The sequence below is a fragment of the Acomys russatus genome, chromosome 6 (assembly GCF_903995435.1).
Source record: "Acomys russatus chromosome 6, mAcoRus1.1, whole genome shotgun sequence".
NCBI lineage: Eukaryota > Metazoa > Chordata > Mammalia > Rodentia > Muridae > Acomys > Acomys russatus.
In genome coordinates, this window is record NC_067142.1 from 14,343,985 (window position 1) to 14,366,439 (window position 22,455).

Here is a 22,455-nt window from a genome sequence, read left to right on the forward strand (position 1 = left end):
GAAACAAGCAAACACATAATTATCCATTTGATGGTGAAAAAGCCTTGGATAAAAATCCAAAACCCCTACGTATTGAAAGTCTTGGAGAGATCAAGACCAATATCTAAACACAATGAAAGAAATACACAGAAAAAACAGCCAATATCAAATTAAAACAAGGAAATTCTGGTAAATTCAAAGAAAGAAAATGCTTCCCACTGTCTCTGTATCTATTCAATTTAGTACTTGTTCTTTTTGTGGAAATAAGACAACTAAAGGAGATCAAGGGATTGGAAAGGAAGAAGTCACAGAATTGCTATCTTCAGATGATATGATTATACACAAAAATTATCCCCAAAATTCTAACTAAGAACTTCTACAGCAGAAAACCACTTTAATCACAGTGTCTGGATACACAAATTAGCAAAAGAAATTTACTAGTCCTCCTTTATACAAATGATAAATGGGTTGAAATAGAAATTAAGGAAACAGAATTCTTCAAAATGGTCACAAATAATATAAAATATCTTGTACCTTTAACTAAGCAAGTGAAAGTCCTCTCTGATAAAAAGATTTTAGAAGTCTCTGAAGAAAGAAATTAAAAATATGAGAAAATGGAAAGATCTTTCAAACTTATGGATAAGTAGGATCAACATAGTAAAAATGGACATCTTATCAAAAGCCATCTTCAGATTGAATTAAGTTCCCTAGGTAAAAGAGTAACTGATAGATTAAAAATAAGATCTTCACCTTCATCAGAAGAGCGTGACTACCCAAACTATAAAACAACTCAAATAATTACATACCCACGAATTAAACAACCCAAATAAAAATGGGGTAAAAAGCTAGAAAGAAAATTCTTAACAGAGGAATCTCAAATGTCTGAAGAGCACTTAAAGAAATGGTCAATGTTCTTAGTCATCAGGGAAATCCAAATCAAAAGACTCCAAGATTCTATCTTATACCTGTCAGAATGGGTAATATAATAAATATAAGTAAATGTGCATATGGGAGAGAATGTGGAGCAATGTGAACACTACTCCCTGGTTGGATGGAGTGCACACTTATACAACCACTTTGGACATCAATCTGGTGGTATCTCAGAAAATTTGGAATAATTCTACCTCAATACCCAGTTATACTGCACCTAGGCATATACCCAAAAGGCATTCAATCACACCACAAGAACACTTGCTCAACTATGTTCTTAGCAGGTTTATTTGTAATAGCCAGAAACGGGAAACAACCTAGATGTCCCTCAAATGAAGAATAGATTTTTATAAAATGTTTCATTTAGATGAAGGAATACTACTAAGCTATTAAAAACAAAGATATCTTGCCTATTGCAAGGAAATAGACACAACTAGAAGAGACCATCCTGAGTGAAGTAACCTAGAACCAGAAAGAAAGCAATGGTGTCTAGTCACTTTCAAATGTACAAAATATCTATGCTACAATCCACAGACCCAAATAATTTAAGTAACAAGCAGGGCCCAAGGGAGAAAGCTTGAATCTCACTCAGACGCAGACATAATATAGACATTTGAAGTACATGCACTGAGGGAAATAGATGGGAGAGTGGTTGGGGAGGGAAATAGAGTGAGTGGAGTTGGTTCTGAGTTTGGGGGGAGGAGGACATGGAGAAAGATAAGAAATTCATGGGGCAGGGATATCTCTGGGACAGAAGGAGGATCCTGGGAGTCTGTGCAAATGATAATAGACACTAGAAGAGACTCTTAGTCATGGGTGATATGAAGACTCTAGTTTCCACCTCTTGCACTGGGGGTCTTCCAGGGGAGTAAGTTTTACAGCAATCCGTCCATAAAACCTTCAAACCAACTTTTTCTTGCCTCTAAGAAGTACAGGAATAAAGAGTGAACAGAGACTGAAAGAATGTCAAAATAATTACTGACCCAAATTGAAACCCACATCATGGAAAAGAGCCAAACATAGAGCCTGTTATCAGGCTGTTAACTTTTGCAGTTTCAAGGTACCAGACAGAAAGAAAATACCACACAGGCCTGGGTAGATTGCTGAGTAGATTGTCATATCCCAAGTAGTGTATTATTAACTTTTAGTAGTTGGAGTGCAAATTGTCACCAGGCCCAAGAAAAGTCTTCACACAAAAGCTTCTGCAAGTATTATTCAATATCTAACATAATACAAAATTCATATTTTATATATTTGTGGAATCTATTTCTATGTCTAATTTTGGTATTTCTTGTTCTCTGGTTATACCATAGTGGCCCTGTATGTATTAACATTTTCTATGAAATAGAAGTTTTAATAGTTCATACTTTTGTCATTTTTCCACATCATTCTTTGTCCATCAGTATAAGAAAGAGGCTTTCAATTTGATCCTCTGTCAACTTCTCTAGCCAACCGCTGCTTATTGTTTATGTTTTTAAGCTTCCTTGATTATCTTGTTCCTGAGTAAGCAACATCCAGAGGCAGATATGACAAAGAGGATCTTTGAATCAGAGACTCAAAAGGAGGTATCTGTTATAAGTATTTGAGTCACAACTTCCCAGGCATAAGAAAGACATTCAATTAGAGTAGGGGCAAAATTAATGCTGTATGCTATATGTAATTTGTATTCTGCACTGAATACCATGTTCTGTATGAGAACTTGTCTCCAGATGACTTCACTTCTTCCTGTGTTCTGTGAATGACCACGCACTGCCAGAGAATAGACCTGCTAGCAGTTTCCAGGAACTCCACCAGAGAGATTAGCTGAGATAAAACAATTTCTGTGAAGATTCAGTCTCTGCTCAACCAGCCTAAGGAACTGTGACATTTCCACAGCCTCACCTACTCCTCGCCACCAGGAAATGTGACCACAGTCTGCCCACTTAACAATGTAAAAATCCAAAGATTCTTTTTATTACTGACTACTGTGTGAAGGTGGACTCCAGCACACTGGAACAATAAAACCCCTTACTTTTGCACTGACTTGGTCTCCATCTCTCTCATTTGTTGCTTCTCAGTATAGACTCTTCTGATCAGAGTTCTACATCTGGTACATTGGCTGGGAGTTGAAGCTCCATTTGCAAGTCTCAGAAACTCCAGTTCAGAGAACTGCTCTAGCACTGATCAGGTACCCAGGTTTGTATTTGTTCTGTCATTTCTTTTCTGTGCCTTGTCTGCCATGTTTGTCTTACTTTTGGGTTGTTAACAAAAGTCTGAGAGGGTTAAAGCCCCTCTGTCTGAAATCACCTGATTTCTGCCTGGTTTAGAGTCCCCACCTGGGCAGCTGAGAGAGGATGTGGGGTCCTGAAGGATGCTACAGGATCATCACTGGGAGTTGTGGGCCCTGAGGCCTCCTCCTGGTAAATGGGAGCCTTGTGTCCAGAGAGATTTTGTGCCTCTGCCCATTGGTCTGGTATTTTTTTCACCAGCAGCTGTGTCGAATCTGTCTTTGTCTCTATTTTTTAAATTATTTTAATTTTGTACATACACATTTATATTATTGCACATATATACAATAGATTGCCTATGGCAAGAAGAACCATGACACAATCAGGAATTATATAAATGTTACATTCTTAGTGTTTTGACTATTTGTATTTGACAGATTTAAACAAGATATCTTTCCTATCTTGGTGCATCTAAATTTTTGAATGTAAATCCATCTCCATCACATATTTTCATTATCAACTTAGAATACCTATGTAGAGCTAAAATCATCTTAACCCCTAAACAATTAAGCTTCATTTTAAAACCAAGCTACCTGGTCTTCAACTCCATCAGAAACAGAGAAGGAGTAAACCGTGGTTGGTTGATCCAGAGTTTGAGTCCCTGAAGTCCCCTCATTTCTTTGAGTGGTAGGCTTATCCCAGGTTCGAGTCCTAGTGGCCACCTCCTTTCTTAAGTGGTCAGCTGATCCCAAGTTCCAGTTTTGGAGGCCACCTTCTTTCTTTTTTCTTTCTTTTTTTAATTTTTGTTGTTGTTGTTGTTGTTTGTTTTTTTGAGATAGGATCCTAGACTTGCTCTGTAGACAAGGCTAGTCTCGAGCTCACAGCGATCCACCAACATCTGACTTCCAAGTGCTGGGATTAAAGTCACACCATCACTGCCCAGTCACCTCCCTTCTTTAAGTTGTTGGCTCACCGTGGGTTGGAGTTCCAGTGGCCACCTCGTTTTCTTTTACTTCCTCGCCATTGGCAATGGGGAGTTGTTCTGTGTCTGTTTTTCTGTGTTTGGGCTGATGATATTCTTGGATTGAGACTGAGAGACAGCAGGACAAGACAGACAATCTCATGTTTGGGAGACAAAGTATAATGTTCCCACAGTGTGGCAGCTGCCAATGTCTCACTACCTGCGTGCATCAGGAAGTCTGATTTTGTCATTTTGTGCTTTGTTTCTTTGCATGACTCTTATGACTAAGAATTCTTTGTAATAAGTCCAGACCAGGTCTGGTTTTCTAATTCAGGCAAAGCCCGGTTATAGGATAAGTTCCTTTGAGTTTGGTGTAATTTTGTTGTTTTCTTTTGCTATACCAGTACATTTCTGTGTGTGGTTGTTTTGTGCTTCTGTTTTCTTGTAACCTTTTCAGTTTTAGAAATGGGCCAGGTCTCAAGCATGACAGTTTGAGACTAGTGCTTCCTATCTCCCACTTGGAATCTTGGCTACTGCTGAGTCCTTGGTAAGGAGTCCTGTCACAAGCACAAAAAGCCCTCTGGGGACCCCTAAGGAAATCAGATCCTTGTTGGTTTGAAACACCTGAGAGTCCTCAACCAGCAGTTGCATGCCCTGTTTCCCACTTGTTTTTGCTCTCTGGCTTGAGTGTGCAGTATTAGGAGAAAGGGAAACAGTATTGCTAAGATCTGCCAACCCTTGTGCTGAAGAAACACCAAGATGACACAGGAACTGATGGGTTTTGCGGGCGGCTGCTGTTTGGCATTGCTGAAAGTTTTTTCCTGATTGCGGTTTGTTTGAAAGCTTACCTACACCCCACATATGGTACAGTGGACACCTGATACAGAACCCAATGGTTTTTTCCCTGCTTACCAGCATATTCACTGCCATGGGCTGTGTGATCCAGGACACCACTGGAAAGCCCCAGATCTTGCCTGTATATGTTGAGTTTAATGAGTGACAAGGTATTTTTTCCCTTGAAACTGCCACTCATCATCTCAGTCTGGTATAAGTTCTTGGGAATGAGAGTTCTCGAAGTGTTGGTGAGCAAAGATGGTCATATGACAAACAGACCAACTCAGATGAAAGTTTAAGTCAGTATTTTGCAGGCAAACAAGCTAGATTTTTATACACATTTTTTTTTTTTTTGGAATGGGGACTGTTTTGTGGTTACATTTTTTTCATACAATTAAAATTACAGGATGTATATTAATAATGTTGTCATCAATCTTGAGTCACTAGCTTGGCATCAGTATTAATGTGCCCTCTTTAATCAAAGGTCAATGTTCGCTCTTTATGCCAAATATCTGTGAGTCAATACAGTTTTTTCTTAGCTCTTCTCGTCACTATCTGGAGCTTTCTTAAACACTTTATTTCTAAGTCATAATATAAACTATTAAGTGGTGATTAATTCTTAGCCATGTTTTTATTAACAAGTGGAATAGAGCTTGGTGGTAAAATTGCCTGAATGACCCTTGGCTACATCCCGAGTTAGGGCATTTCTTAGCAACACATTTATGTTTTAAAACTTCTTATATGAAATTAAAAACAAAGGCAGAATGTTCCTAAACAAATGAGTAAGAAAAAAAGGAGGGGAGGTGCAATCTGTTACTCCTGGCACGAACATCAGACCCATTCCAGGAGGCTTTCTCTGGGCCAATGTTGTCACTTCAGGTTGTGCAGAATCATTTGTCACACAGACTCCACTGGAGGTATCATGAAAATAATCACGTCCAGAGAAAGTATTGTTTGTGTATCTTAAAATGTATTAATGTATATTGCTACTGTATGTTTGATTTTAAATGTATAAATTTATTATGTTCTGTACACCTTCCTTATAAATTACTCATTATTAAAGATGATTAACAAGAAAACGTCTTTAACATCTACAACAACGGTTAATGTGTAAGTTAGAGTTGGAGCCATTCTAAGTAGCAAGTCCCATAAGCCAACAAGACTCTAAAATACTGTTAGATTAATGTTTTCATATATTTATTGTCCTGTATTTGAAACTAGACTGTAATCTCTTTTTTAATTATTTTTTATTAATTTATTCTTATTACATCTCAATGGTTATCCCATCCCTTGTATCCTCCCATTTCTCCCTCCCTCCCATTTTCCCCTTACTCCCCTCTCCTATGACTATGACTGATGGGGACTTCCTCCTCCTCTGTATGCTCAGGATAAGAAGATATGGTGGCATTCAGAGGAAGGATAGCAGGCTACCAAGAAGAGACTTGATATCTAAAGATTTATCACTTGCTTATTGGGTATGATGTTTAAATTTTCAGTTCAAATGTTTGTTTAAAACATATATGTATGGATATGTGTTTGTAACACAAATGTTTTTAAATAACAACCAAGTGTACCATATAGTCTGTAGCCTGCCATATGACACCACCATCTTGAGATAACCACATGGATACTACAACAATATTAGAGCCACTTGGCATTATTGAGCTCTCTGCTTTTTATAAAGGTTAATTTCAATTAACTGACTTCTGTATTACAGACTTTAACAATAGATAATTCTAAAAAATATTTTAAGTTAAACAATATTAATTATAGAACTATTCATTTAATTTTTTACACTGTTAAAATTTGGGTCCTCTAGCACTTATCTGCAGTTCATAGATTTTTACTGGCTGTTTTGTTTCTTAGATGTAGTTTAGAGTATATAGCTAAAGGAAGACAAGGACTTAGTTAAGATATGCTGGTCCTCAAATTTATCAGAGATTTGCTGAATATGGAATTCAATATATTTAAAGTAATTATGACAGAGAGTCCCACATATTATCAGTAACTCCCATGGTGTCTGAGAAGATTTAGCCCGCAGATGACTCAACTCTGGATTGTTGTTTCTAGCCACTGAGAACAACTGCTCCTTGGATCAGCCTAACTATGGACAAACTGGACAAACTAGTTTATTATATAAGGTCTGGAAAATAATAATTTGAGTTAGGGAAGTCTAAAGTATTTGTGGGATTGAGAAAATATTTAAAGCTTGATACATACAAGATAAAAATGTTGAAAGGTCTAAGAATCTGTTCAAAGAAGGTGTTTTAAGATTGCGTAAAATAAAGTGTTTCAATTTGATAAATACAAATGTTTAAGAATCTTAAAAAGTGTTTAATACTTGAGGGTCTAAAAATGTTGAAACGTTAATAAGTGTAAGTTATAAAAATTAGAAGATCTTGAAAATGATAGGTACAAGTTTCAGATTTAAAATGATAGAATACTGGCTACTTATTAATCAGTCCCAAGTTCAAGCTGTATATCAAGTATTCTGGGTGGAGAAAAGAATATTCATGCTTTTACTTGGTTTCAAAGGCATAAGCCTACTCCAGCCATCTCATAGATACAATTTTAACTTCTCTTCCTAGTCTGTTTGTCTCAGCAGATTCTTACCTGGATAACAGATTCCATCCAGAATTGTTCATATCTGGACATGCTGGAAGTTGATGTAAACCAGCCCCAAAGTTATGACTGCTCCCTGTCTCTTGAACTAGATTGAATAAGCAAATGCTTCTGATAAATGCCCCATGGCCTAGCCTTTGACTAGATTTTAAGCCTTCCTGGGTTCACTGATAACAACACTCTAATGTCAGCATGAAGAAGCTACAGAAGAGACTATAGTGCCCATTTTCTCACTTTATAGGAAGAAATGCTAAGTCAAGAGCAACTCTCTGGCATGAAAGAAAATGGCTGTAAGAAAATATACTCTTATTTCTGCTTTGTGTTCTTCTTATATCAAGTAAAGACTGGGTGCCCTATAGCTAATAGTCATGAGGGTGCAGTGCCTGGCCCTACAACTGGCCGACCCAGAGGAATAAGTTTCAGGAAGACCCATGATAGATCTTCAATTAGTTTGTCAGAGGAGGTAATGTAGGGGCAAAATTGATGCCCTATCATATATGCAATTTATATTATGCATTTAATACCATGTTCTGTATGAGAATTTGTCTCCAAGTAACTTCACTTCTTCCTGTGTTCCAAGAATGACCATGTACTGCCATAAACTAGCCCTTCTATCAGTTTCCTGAAACTCCACCAGAGAGATTAGTAGAGATAAAACAACTTCTCTGGAGATTCAGTCTCCACCCAACCTGCCTAAGAAACTGTGAAGTTTCCACAGCCTCACCTATCCCTCTCCTTCAGGAAATGTGACCAAAATATGCTCAGACTAAGAATATAAAAGCATAAAGTTCTTCTGTTTATAGTAGCCTGACTCCTGTGTGCAGTAGCACCCCAGTGCACTGGAACATTAAAGGCTCTTGCTTTTGCACCAATACAGTCTCTGTCTCTCTCATGTAATGCTTCCCAGTATAGATTCTCCAGATCCAAATCTTACATCTGGGACAGATAAGGATATATCCCTAAAAGCAGGAAGGGTAGTATGGTCAGCACGATCCTGAGGAAGACTGAAAATAGTACTAAGGGATAGGGCACAAATTTTTTATCAGCAAAATTCCATCAATCCAATATCTCCAATTGTACAATTAAGAAAAGCTCCCCAAGCATGCAACACTTAGAAATATAGGCCAAATTGTGGGGGACAGCACTACATCAATTGCATCATTCAAATCAGCTTTGCCGGAGGCTTATCAAACAGCTGGGCTGTTTTTATGATATTTGCTGTTCCTATTAGATATTGCTATGGCAACAATTTATCAAGATTATGTATGAGCATAGAATAGGAGTCTTATTGCTCAATTTCAGTAACTTTCTTTTTATTGATTTTAGAGTGTTTGTGCGTGTGTGTGTGTGTGTGTGTGTGTGTGTGTGTGTGTGTGTTCATATTTGCTTGTGGGTATGTGAATGTATACAAGTCACAGAACAAGTGTGACTATCAGAGGACAATGATCAGGTTTTGGTCTTTCCCTTTGCATCTTGTTTGGGATAGTTTTCTTTTCAATATGTGTAAATCAAACTAGCTAACCCATAAACTTATACCGAAGTTCTTTTCTGCAATTCTGATTTCTCATGGCGAGTGAAGATCACAGAGAGCTTTGCTATTGAGTCTGATTTTTACTTTGTTTCTGGGGATACAAACTTGGTTTTTGAACTTGTAAAGCAAGCACTTTTACACATTGACCCAAACCACCCGCCACAACCTTGGTGTATATAGCTTTTTAAAAATTTGTTGGGAGTTTCTTATGTAAGTTTTATATTATAAAATTTCTATTTTCTCCTCCTCCCTCAAATTCATTCTGTATCTCCTCACATGATATCTTAAATTCATAGTCTCCTCTTTTAAAATTATTATTGAGTAAAAAGAGAACTCTAGAAAAAAATACTGATTATCTCAGCTGTCATTAATTGCCTATGTACTTTATATATGGTGAGGGCTTGTGTAATTCCCCCTTTCATATTGCCATGTCAACTGTTGTTGTTGTTGTTATGCAAGTTTTGTTTTGAAAATCATATAGTCACAATTTCTTGGGTGCAGCTTCCCTGCCATATATAGCAGACACCATATACAACAGGTGTTTTTGTTGCCAGCTTTTTCAATCACTTTGTAACATTTTCTATGATTTCTCCTGTCCCTTAAGTGCAGAGGTTACATAGTATAGGCATCATTTGCTGTTGGGCATATTATAGACACCTCCTGAAACAGTATGTAACAATCTTTAGAATTACAAAGCTATAGAAATTGAAACCAAATCAGTGGTTACAAGGAATGAAAAAGAGTTAGCAGAGAGAAAATATAGCAGTGTCTTTAAGACAGCCACATGACAGACACTTCGGGCATGGAACAGTATTTTATTGTGAATGCATTATCATCTATATTAAACTTGTGCAATAGCCTGTTTTGCAAAATATAGACTGTGATATCTCTTTGTGATGTCTCATAGATGCATATAAATATAGAATGCAGTGATAATAAAAGAATGTGGTGGGAACACAGTTTCTTATAGATTTGTTTCATAAGTTCATATTGAATTGGAAACAAGATAAACATATGTAAAGATCCTTAAAAAATTTAAGCTATGAACTTGAGAAACAGATAATTTCATAATAAAATCAAAGCTCTGAGGTGCTGCACAATGTACATTGGTGCAGAATTAGAAGGTATGCCAAACCATACACACATCAGATCATAAAAAAATCAGTCTCTTAACATTTCTGTAATGACATGAAAAATTATACACCTGTGGGATAGCAAATAAATAAGTGTGGAAAGTGCTTGTAGCAAAGCCTGATGACCCGAGTTTAATCCTTGGGTCACACATGGTAGAAAGAGAGACAACTGAATCTCTCAAGCTTGTCTCTGACCTCTTTATGTGTGAAATGGCATTCTTATACCCCTAACCACACAAACATAATAAACCATTAAAATTATGTACATTCATTTTACTAGCTTTTTTTCACATTAATATCATTGCATCATTTCCCTCTTCTTTTTCCTTCCTCCAAGTTCTCCTATATAACTAGCTGGATTCTCTTTCAGATTCATGACTTCTTTTTTATTAATATATATGTATGTATGTATATATATATTTTTTTTTCAGGGCTGACCACTTGCTATTGGACAATTAGTTGGTATGTTCATTCCACAGGAAGAATGTTTCTTCCACATTCAGCATTCCTCAGTTGTCTGTTGTTTTCTGTGTAGATTAAGACCTCATGGTTTTTCCTCAGTTCACATTAGCATGTTCTTTGTTGCTGTCCTCGTTCTGCTTATGTTATGGAGGTCATGTCAGTGGGACATTGTGGTTGTAGCTTCTGACATTACTAGGAGATACCAACTCCTAGGAAACACTCTGATCATTTGGTATTTACATCCTTTTTCTTCCTTTTTGCACAATATTTTCTGAGCCTTATGTACAGTGGTTGTTTTATATGTATCCATTGGGAATGGTCCCCAAAACTTTGCATTTTGATTCATCAAATTACTCATATGATGTAGGTAGGAAAAAATTCTTTTGTCTCACACAAAAAAGTAATTTCACTGTCATTTCCTTTTTTATTCTTGCTTTTCTACTAACTTGATAAGTCTTCTAAGAATTATCAGAATAGCTAAAGAAGATAAAATTGTAACATAAATCCAGAGCTCTATTTTGATTAATATTTACATGATTTTTCTCTAGTCTGTGACTTTCTCCAAGTAAAACCAAACCTTTAGATTCGCTGGGTGAAATGTAATATATGAGAGAAGAATAAAAGTAAAAAATAAATAAGACAGGATGGGTAAGCCATGGTGAGCAACCCAGTAATCAACATTCCTTTACAGTCTCTGTTTCAGTTCCTGCCATGAGCTCCTGCCCTGAAATCCTGAATAATAGTCTACAAGACATAAAATAAATAACCCCCCTGCAACAAAGATTATTTTATCAATAATATCTGTGTACTCATTTAGAATTAAGGATACTTTGTTTTATACAGTGTATTAAGTGTATGTGTGTGTGTGTGTGTGCGTGTGTGTGTGTGTGTTCATATGTGTTCACATGTATATAGAGAGAATAGTCTTATTCTTATTCTGTACTGCACACAGCTGACTAACTGTCTGGGGTTCCTAGAGATAGTCTGTCTCTACCTTGAATTCCCTTTATCAATATTGCTATTACTGTGTTTGCTACTGAGTCTGGAATTTTGGGGATTTTAATCTGTAACTTCAGGAGTACATGTTAGAATTTTACTCACTGAATCATTTATTTAAGCCAGGTACATGTCTTACTCCTTAATAAATGGAACTCAGCACTTTTAAGGACATGTGTTTTAGTTCTCCATTATATACAAAAGTATACAGTTTCTTCCCAATAGCCATCACTCACTAACATTCGTGGATATTATGTTCATATATTTCCAAAAAGTGATACAGTGTTAGTATTTTGGGTAGATTATTTTTGTCTTTGATGCTGTACTGTGCATGTAAGTACACTTGATGACAACCATGACCTTAACACAGGGACACAACTCCCTACCAGCTGATATAATGTACCTCCTAAAGTTCTGTATAAACACAAAATGCACCCACAGGGTCAAAGTCACTGAGAAGCACTGATCTAAACTTCTGGAAATATTTTTTCCCTTTGCTCTCTTTCTATTGGTATTTTAAAATGATCCTTCTTCATTGAGCTTGGTGGTACATGCCTGTGATCATAGTACAATGTTTGATGTCATTATGAATTATTCCGTGAGTTTCAAGCTAAGCAGAGCTACATAGTAAGACTACATATTAAGTAAACACAACAAAATCCTATTTCCATCAAAGTTTATCTAAATCTCCCCACTTTAAGTATATTTAACATCAATTAAATGTGTTTATATTTTTAATTGACATCTATATCCCAAATACAAGCACTCACACATTTGTAAAAGAAACATAAATGCAGCTTAAAGCACACATTGGTCTTCAGAAATTCCTAGTGGCAGACTTCAGGCCTCCTCTCACAAAAGGATAAGTTAACAAAACAGAAGTTAAAACAAATATAATGACATTAACATGCCAAAAATCAAATGAACCTAACAGATATCTACAGAAATTTTCATTGAAACTCAAAATATTATACCTTCTTCTCAGCAACTCATGGAACCATCTCCAAATTGACCATATATTCAGTCAAACAGCATCCTTTAGCAAATACAAGAGGATTGAAATAATAACTACATCCTATCATTCAACCAAAAACTAAAACTGGAACTCAACGGCAAAGAAATAACAAAATGCAATGCACACATGGAAAGTGAACAACTCTCAACTCAATGACAACTGGGTCAGGGAAGAAATAAAGAAAGAAATTGGAGACTCTCTAAAATTCATTGAAAATAAAGATATAAGATATACAAATTTATGAGGCACAATAAAAGCAGTGCTAAGAGGAAAGTTCATAGCACAAAGTGACTTCAAACAGAGATTGGAAAGAACACATAAAAACAACTTAGGGGCATCTCTGGATGGCTTTGTAAAAATTGAAGCAGACACAACCAAGAGGAGTAGAGGGATGGAAATTATCAAACACATTCCTGAAATCAATAAATTAAAAACAAAGAGTTCAGTTCAAAGAATCAGTGAAACAAAGAGCTGCTTCTTTGAGACAATCAGCATGACTGACAAAACCTTAGAAAATTAAATAAAGGTCGAAGAGACACTATCCAAGTCAACAAAATCTGAAATGAAAGGGAAAACATAACAACAGACACTAAAGTAATCAGTGAATAATTAGGTCTCAATTCAATATCCTATATGCCAAAGAAATTGAAAATCTAAATGAAATAAATATTTCTGATATATTCCACTTACCAAAATTGAATCAATATTAGGTAAAAAAATTAAGTAGACCTATTTCTCCTGAGAAAATAGAAATAGCCATCAAAAGTCTTCTAAACTCACCACAGAATTCAACCATACCTTCAAAGAGAGCTAATACCAATACTCTTCCAATTATTCCATGTGAAAGGAATGTAATCTTGTTCTAGGCTGGGCCCAAAGTGAAAGGGTTCTTGGATGGCTTGACCCCACTGAAATAAAGATCTTGAATAGACTCAGAGAAAGGAAGTTTTAGCACAAGACAAAGGACAGGAATGACCTTGCCTTAGGCTGGGCCCAAGGTGAAAATAGTCTTGGATGGCTTGAGCCCCCTGAGACCCAACTGAGATTAAAAAAAAAAAAAAAAAAAAAAAAAAACCTTAGATAGACTCAGAGAGAGAGGGGGGGGGTAATTTTATCCAAGACAAAAGAGAGAGGTAATTTTATCCAAAACAAAAGACAGACTCTTACAACTCCACCCAGGGGCATTATATTGCAAAAAGGACTATCAATTAGGAGAAAAGGACCTTGGTGAATCAAACTGGGAGAGATCAGAGGTTCCTGATCATGGTGTGAGGAGCAGCAGAGGAGAAGAGGCTGGAGTTTGGGCAAGGAGTATGCCGACTTTTTCTGTTGAGTAGAGGAGAAATCTGGAGAATTACACTTAGGGATTCACCCCATGGAACTGATACACAGAATGTTTCATTTCTGATCTCCTTAGTCTTTTTTCCCTCCAGTTTAGGATCATCAGGTTGTAAGAGAGATACCTTTGTTTAATAAATTCATAACAAAGTATAATTGTTAAGGAACCAGACCCAAAAATGGCACCCAATGTGGGGTACGAACACACAAGCCTGAGATTTAAGAGTCTCATGCTCTGTCAACTTGTTGAACATAGGGCCTAATAATGTTTATTATCAGGCCTGTAATTATTAGTCTTTCAGTAAAATTCACTAGCAATCAAGACACAGACACCTGTTATGTTTTAAAATAGCCTTAGTTAACCTGGGTCAGGGCAGACATTAATCCCCTAAAATACTTCCCATAGTGGAGTAGCTTTGGGATCCCTACAAAAATCCCATGCGACTGCTTTTAATAATGTCTATGAAGCTACCTCCAATCCATAATCCCATATACTCGCTAATGTTCTTCATCTAGTCCAAATCTCCATCCATGAAGGCCACATGTTTCTCTTCCATCTAATGCATGGATGCCTTTTCCTTTCTCCTCTGCTCTCCCTCCTTCTTCCCAAGATTCTCTGTCTTTCTATGCCTGGGAACCTTAGCCACACCTATCTCATTTACCCTTTGCTGGTGGGAAGGATTTTTATTAGCTAGCATTAAAATACATCAGACCAACCTCCAACAATTACACAAAGTAGAAATGGAAAGAACTTTTCTAAACTCATGCTATAAGGCCACATAGCATGATACCTCAACCACACAAAGAACTAACACAGAGAGATTTTCAGACCAATTTCTCTTATGAATGCTGATACAAAAATATTCAATAAATTATTGGTAAACAATATCCAAGAGCACATCAAAAATACAACCACCATGAAAAAGCAGGCTTCATACAAGGCATTCAGGGATGGTTCAATATATGGAACCCCAACAATATAATCCATCATACATATAAACTGAGAGAAAAAAGGTACATGATCATCTCCTTAGATGCAAAAAATGCATTTGAAAAAATCCAACATCATTCATGTTTAAACATATCTAAACATAATAAAGGCTATATACAGCACACCAGTAGCCAACATTAAATTATATGGACAGAAACTCAAAGATATTTCACTAAAGTCAGGGACTCGAGAAGACTGCCCACTCTCTCCATATCTCTTCAATATAGTACTCGAATACAGCATTAATTCAACAAAAGGAGATCAATGGGAACCACTTCAGAAAAAAGGTGTCAAAGTGTCAATATTTGCAAATATGATAGTAAACCTACATGATCACCTGCTGTGATCTGGGCTTGGAGGGTCTGAAGCCCCCTCCAAGAGATCATAAAAATCTTTTCCAAACTTCCCCTCACCCCCAATTCATACCTTTATCTCAGTTTCCAACAATACCAGGCATAACCTGGGAAAATATCAGCTGAGAAAGACAGAAAAACAGGTTCATAGAAAAGTTCCTGTCAGGCACCAAAGACTGATCTAAACTCCAGGTAGGAAGTAAAACCAAGGTACTAACCACCCAGCCAACAAACACAAAAACAGATATCAACATATAGACATAGTTATTTCAATCCTGGAGTCTAGTGTAAAACAACCAGTAACAACCAAGATAATATGTCTCCATTGAAGCTTAGCAATATTACCACATATGGTCCAGAATATACCAACACAGGTGAAGCCTAAGGAAATGATCTTAAAGGAGACTGTGTGAAGATGACAGTGATCCTTAAAGAGAAAATAAATACATCTTTTAAGGAAATTGAGAAAAACAGAAACAAACTGTTTAAGAAACTAAATCCATGAAAAATCGAGGAAAACAAAAACAGTTTAAAGAAATAAATAAAACTCTTTTTTTTAATTTTTTTATTAATTTATTCTTGTTACATCTCAATGTTTATCCCATCCCTTGTATCCTCCCATTCCTGCCCCCCCCATTTTCCCATTATTCCCCTCCCCTATGACTGTTCCTGAGGGGGATTACGTCCCCCTATATATTCTCATAGGGTATCAAGTCTCTTCTTGGCTACTTGCTGTCCTTCCTCTGAGTGCCACCAGAATAAAACTCTTAAGGGCTAAAGATGAAAGGAGAATTCATGAGAGAATGGCATGTGGATCTCTAGGGCTCTAGGCCATCTAGAACAAATGAACAAGCAAGTTCCAGGTTCAGAGATAAATCCTAACTCAGGAACACCTGACACTAACCTATCTACATGTATATATATACCTGTGCACACACATGGGTACCCTAACACACACAAGTGTATGCCCACAAAAATCTAAACTTGTCTAATAAAATGCTGATAGTACCTTTTGACAGTTATAATATTGTCTTGGTAATATAGAAGTAATTATACACATTTGGGCTTGTGTACATGCCAAAAAAAAAAACTGGGAAAAATATAACAATTACCATGTGATAACACTGAATATCTGTGAAGGCAAGAAGAGAAAGTGAAAGTAGAATAGAAACCTAACAGGAGCACAGTGCTTTGAGATAGTTGAAAAGCTCCTTACAGGGGAAGAGAGACCTACTCTTCCAAACATTTAAGATAGTCTATCACACTAGAGAGACAGCTCAGTTAGTACTGTTTCCCAACAAGTAAGAGGACCTATTTTTGATCCTCAAGAATTCACAATTAAAAAATAACTCAGTATAGTAATGCATTTCTGTAACTCCAGTGTTGGGCACAGAAACAGGAGAAAATCTTGGGCTCACTGATAAACCAGTCTAGGCCAACAGGAAATGCTAGCTTCAGTGTGAGACCCTGCCACAGAAAAAGTGATTAAGGAAGACAGGCATTACCCGTGACCACTCCAAGCTTATACTTTCAAGGGCATGCACTGCTTTATTAACATGAACACACAGCATGTGTACACATGGCACACATGTGCACACGCACACACACATACACACACACACACACTAGCATGCACAGAGAGATACATAGACATGATAGGTTTTATGGCCATGTGACTACTGAGACAAATGAATTGACAGCCAAGTTATATGGGTATGCAAACACTCCATTCATTTTGAACAGTCACTGAACAGAGAGAAGCAACCATCTATGGCAGTGGTTCTCAAACTACCTAATGCTATGAACCTTTAATACAGTTCCTCATGTTTTGAGGACCCTCACCAATAAAACTGTTTGTGGCTACTTCATAGCCATAATTTTGCTACTGTTGTAAATGGTTATGTAAATATCTATGTTTTTTCAGTGGTATTAGGAAACCCCTGTGAAAAAGTGATTCAGTCCTAAAAAATGGTTGAGAATCACTGATCTATTGGAAGCAGAAAGTCTTCATTTTGTGTTTATTATCTTACATTTGTGCCTGATATTCCATATAGTAAAGAAAAACACCAGAATGTGCTGATCTTGTGCTAGACGGAAATTTTATAAACATAGTTTGTAAATAAATTACCAAGAAGATATTCTAGAGGCTGAGTGAGCTAAATCAGTTCAAATTCTATGTCAAAGAATAAATTATGGCTAAATAATAAAAGAAATTGTGTGAATCTTAGTTTGTGTAAATATTTTGGAGAAAGCAAAAGTGAAAGTACAAACCAATTATGAAAATAATTCTATAGAGAAACTAATGCATAGACTTGCACAACCAATGGCACAGATAAACTTAAGAATACATCCACTTACATCAAATAGTCTGAAGAAGAGGATTAAAATGATCACGAAAGATTAGATGTATGAGTCACAATCAACTATACATATATATTTGCACATGCATAGTTATAGACACATGGATGTGCATGTACATATATATGGCATATGCATATTAGACATCAAAAAAAGGTGGAGAGTGAAAAATATTGTCTCCTTCTGCCTTAAAACAGATAAATTAATCCATAAAATGTAAAACTAATTACAGGATTTGTAAAGGTACAGAGTTGAGAGTGGGGGAAATATGGGAAAGAGAAGCAGGGTTGTGCCTAGGGTACATAGGAAGTAGGAGAACAGAAATGAATTCACATGAACAGTAATCTCTATGGGATTAACAATTAACTCCCACTGGAGCCATCTAAATTGAAATCTTGATGGGGATGAGGGGGTATATTCAAAGTACTGAAAGAAACTGTGCACTAAACTTTGTGCATATTACAGAATCATTCACAAAATTTAAGATGCTTTCGTATGAATAAAAAAATCATGGAAAGTAAGCCTGTTTTATGTGAAATAAAAGGATGCTAGACATTAATTTGGACACTCATGAAGGAATACACAAGACAATTAAAGAGTAAGCTATTGACAAAACAGAGTACAAAATTCAGAAGTCTGTAGAGACAGGTTTTGGTTGCTCCTTTATCAAATTAAAAATAAAGCTGAGGAAAGCACTAATCAGAAGTTTGGATGATACAACCATTGGTTACAAAACTAAGGAACAGGTATAGATAGGGAGGAGACATGAATAAAAAGTTGACTCAATTAGCATTGATTAAAATATCTGTGATATGAGTTGTTAGTCCTCAGAGAGTTTAGAACTAAGGAAGTGACCAATGTTCATTAATGATTTTACTGAAATATTTAAGACGGCAATTACAAATATGTGAAAAGGGTGAAAAATAAATTAAGTTGTTATTTTAGCAATAACTACTTGACGACTGAACTCAATCTAATTTTGATCATTCTTTGAGAAAGTTTGAAAGTATCTCTTTCTCTTAAATACACACGACTTGATAAGCATATAACATTTATCTGTGCTACATTAGTGAAATGATGAACAAATCACACATATGGCATTGAAGCAAAGCTTACACTAGTTCTGTGTACTTTCGATTGTATTGTAATATCCAATTTTTCATCATTTCTATTTTTAAACCTGCATTAATTGAAGTTCTGTTCATTTAACTTGATGCTGTAACTTTTGGCTCCTAATCATTCACAGTACCTGTCAGTGAAGAAGGTCAAATCAGATCTTTCCAGTTTATTTTCAGTTATATTCTTTAAGTGGATGTTGGTGTAGAACTCCTTAGGCTTTTGTGTGAAGGTGTATTTTCATGTGTGTCTGCAGGTATGTGGGTACTTGTAAGTGAGTCACACGTTGACATTGGATATTTTCCTCCACAGCTGTCCACTTGAACTTGGAGGTAATAGATTCCTCACACCTACCTTTCATGCTGCATTAAGAGTATTTGCTACTATTCCTGGCTCTTTTATGAATCCTGAGTATCTAAATGTATGTTGCAAGCACTTTATTGCCTGATTCATCTCTGCATTATCAAGCAGCTCTGTTTTTATGCTACAGTGAACCCAAGAGATATATACAAGTCAAGATGAGTTAGGAAATAATAATAGAAATAAAATCAAGATCTTTTCACTGTAACTGTAACTCTTGTCAAGACTTTCCTTAATATTACCAAATCACCAAGATCCTTGAGTATAATAGCAAGATTATATTTAACATCACTTGCATGAAAATAAACTTCAGAATGTGTATGAGTGCAAGCAGCACTGAGGCCCATTTAATGTCAACTTATATTCAAATTTCCAATGAGGTCATTTAAAAGCAGTTCAATTTAGTACCACCAAAATTATCATTAACTGTGTGTTCTAAAGTGATTTATTAATAATAGCCCATATATAGAAATAACTAATTTGGACTCAGGCCAGAAGATGTGAGGGAGATACAAAATGGACAATGCTCCAGGAGCATAGGAAAAGAGTTCAAATAACTTCACATAAATCAGAATAATTTTAAGCCTTGCTTGTGCTGCCTTTCTGCTTCCATGAATATTTCTATATCCGGATCCTATGGGAGGTTGGTGGCAAGAGAACAGTGATTACAATTTCAATAACCTTGAATGTTCTTATGTGTTTTTTGATAAGTTGCATTACAGTAGTTGAGCTGAAAAACAACCTAGTAAGGACTTTTGCTTTCTACTGTTTTGCAAGACAAGAGAGGATAAGTTTTGCAGTCTCCATCATATAAGCCTTCATTGCAGCCAAATATATTACAGGGTTGATCCTTGTTAGGGAGTAGGTTATTTGTGAGAGAAGCAAAAGATTTAGGGAGTAGCACAGACATTCTTTTTTTAAGTATTCTATTAAATCTTATTATTTGTTTAGTGTATGTATGTATAATTCTGTATGTCCATGCCATAGAACATATGTAGAAGTCAGAGGATAGCTTGCAGGAGTTGATTCTATCATGTGGGTTTTGTGGGTTGAATACAGGTTATCAGGCTTCTACAGCAATTTCTCTTACCTGCTGGGCCATCTTGCCTGCCCAAGCCATTCTGTATCCTTTGGTTTATATATTGTGATGCTCAAGATTAAACATTGAGCCTCTTGGATGATAAGAAAATACCTTACCATTTAGAAATTCCAATGCTTCAATGTAATGTAATGTAAATCTTTGCACAAGGTTGAGTGCCAATGAGATGTCCACTAAATGTTCAGGGATGACCAACAGTTGAGTGGAGAATGTGATACGACTTTCTCACTTACTCTGGTGCCTCACATTTGACCATGTCCCCTGGAGGGGGAGACCTGGTGGCACTCAGAGGAAGGACAGCAAGTAGCCAAGAAGAGACTTGATACCCTATGAGAATATACAGGGGGAGGTAATCCCCCTCAGGAACAGTCATAGGGGAGGGGAATAATGGGAAAATGGGGGTGAGGGGGAGGAATGGGAGGATACAAGGGATGGGATAAACATTGAGATGTAACAAGAATAAATTAATAAAAAAAATAAATAAATAAATAAAGTCTATATTAAAATGAAAAAAAAAAAAAAAAAAAAAAAAGAAAGATACTTTAAGCATAATCCAAAGGGATACCTGCAATATAATAAACAATGGAACTTTTCTCTATTTAAAATAAACTTAATCTGCATATAAATAATTAGCTTTCATTATATTATTTTTCTCGCATAGAGTGTTGAGCCTCCTTCCCTACTTTTTTACCACATCCTTTCCACTTCCATTAGCATTATATCTACGAAGAAGAGTTCTATGTCCCATTCTTCCACAACATTGTCTCCCTCCACATGTTCCTCTTCTTTTGGTTACATGAGTGACAGTGCTCTGGGATGTCTAAAAAACGGTTATGACAACAGTACTTTGGACATTGAATGAATGTGTTTATTAAATATGTAGCCAACAAAAGAAAAAGAACAAACAGCAAGAAAGAGCTAAATAGACAGCCCAAACATAAAGAAAACATTATCAAATAAAGTGCTTATAAAGATTTGACAAAGGCAAAAACAAGCGAAAGTAGCAATAGCAATCTGACACTTGGCACATCCAGAAAACATGTCTGGAAAAGAATCAGTCAGTTGGAGTTTCCAAACAGGACTTTTCATTGATGAGCTTCCAACTTCTTGTTCTCATGACAGATATCTTTATGTCATGAGATACGTAAATGAGCTTTATTGGGAATAGTTTACTAATTAGTTTTCCTCAAGAAAGTCAAGACAGCTGTTGGCTATCTTTCCCTCTTTTTATTTTAGAGTCAGGGTGTGAACTTGACCCAGGACAGGGGGTAAAGAAAGGAGATGGGGTTGATACATTTGACACAAGCTTGCTTAAGCCTGAAAAAACAGAGTGTGTTCTCTCTGCCAGAGTCACTTTATATAAAATTCAAATAGTATTTGATAATTAATTATATAGTTTATGTTATAGACGTATGGTTGGAGACAGACCCAGATACATCTGTATATAAACAGTTAAAGGTTGAATCCACATATGAGAGCAATAGGGACTGTCTTTTCTGAGTATGTGCTACATTTTTCTAAAGCATTTTCAAGATCCATGTACTTTTATGAACGGTTCATAATTTTATTTTTCATTATGGAATGAAATTCCATTGCTGAACATCACAAGCCCCTTTTTTCAACCCTTATGTGGAAATCCTCATTCTTGAATCTTAGAATTATAAATGGTGGTTCTTCTTGTTGATCTAAGTAGCTGCTTTATTTGACATTCTATTTCCTTATTGTCAATTAAATTAGTTGCTGACAATAGTGTTCAGTCTTCCTACTACTGTGACATATTAATACTTCATGTTATGGTGGCCACGAACCTTAAATTTTTTTCATTGGTACTTCATAACTGTAATTTTGGTACTGTTGTCAATCTTAATGTAAATATCTGTGTTTTGTGATGGTCTAAGGATGCTGGTGTGAAATGGTAATTTGACTTACAAAGGGGTCATGACTGACAGGTTGAAAACCACTGATGCAAAATGTTAAGACACACACAGTCAGATTTATAGTCTAGGACATTGTGGTGAATATGTTATATGCCATGAAGTTTTTTTGCATATGATGAAAGTTTCAGAGTAGACTCCAATTTGCAACTTCTAATTTTGAAAAAGGAACGACTGACCTGCTAATCAGGAACACATGAGAATGGCTGCTGCCTAAATGTTCATTTTTTTTCTTT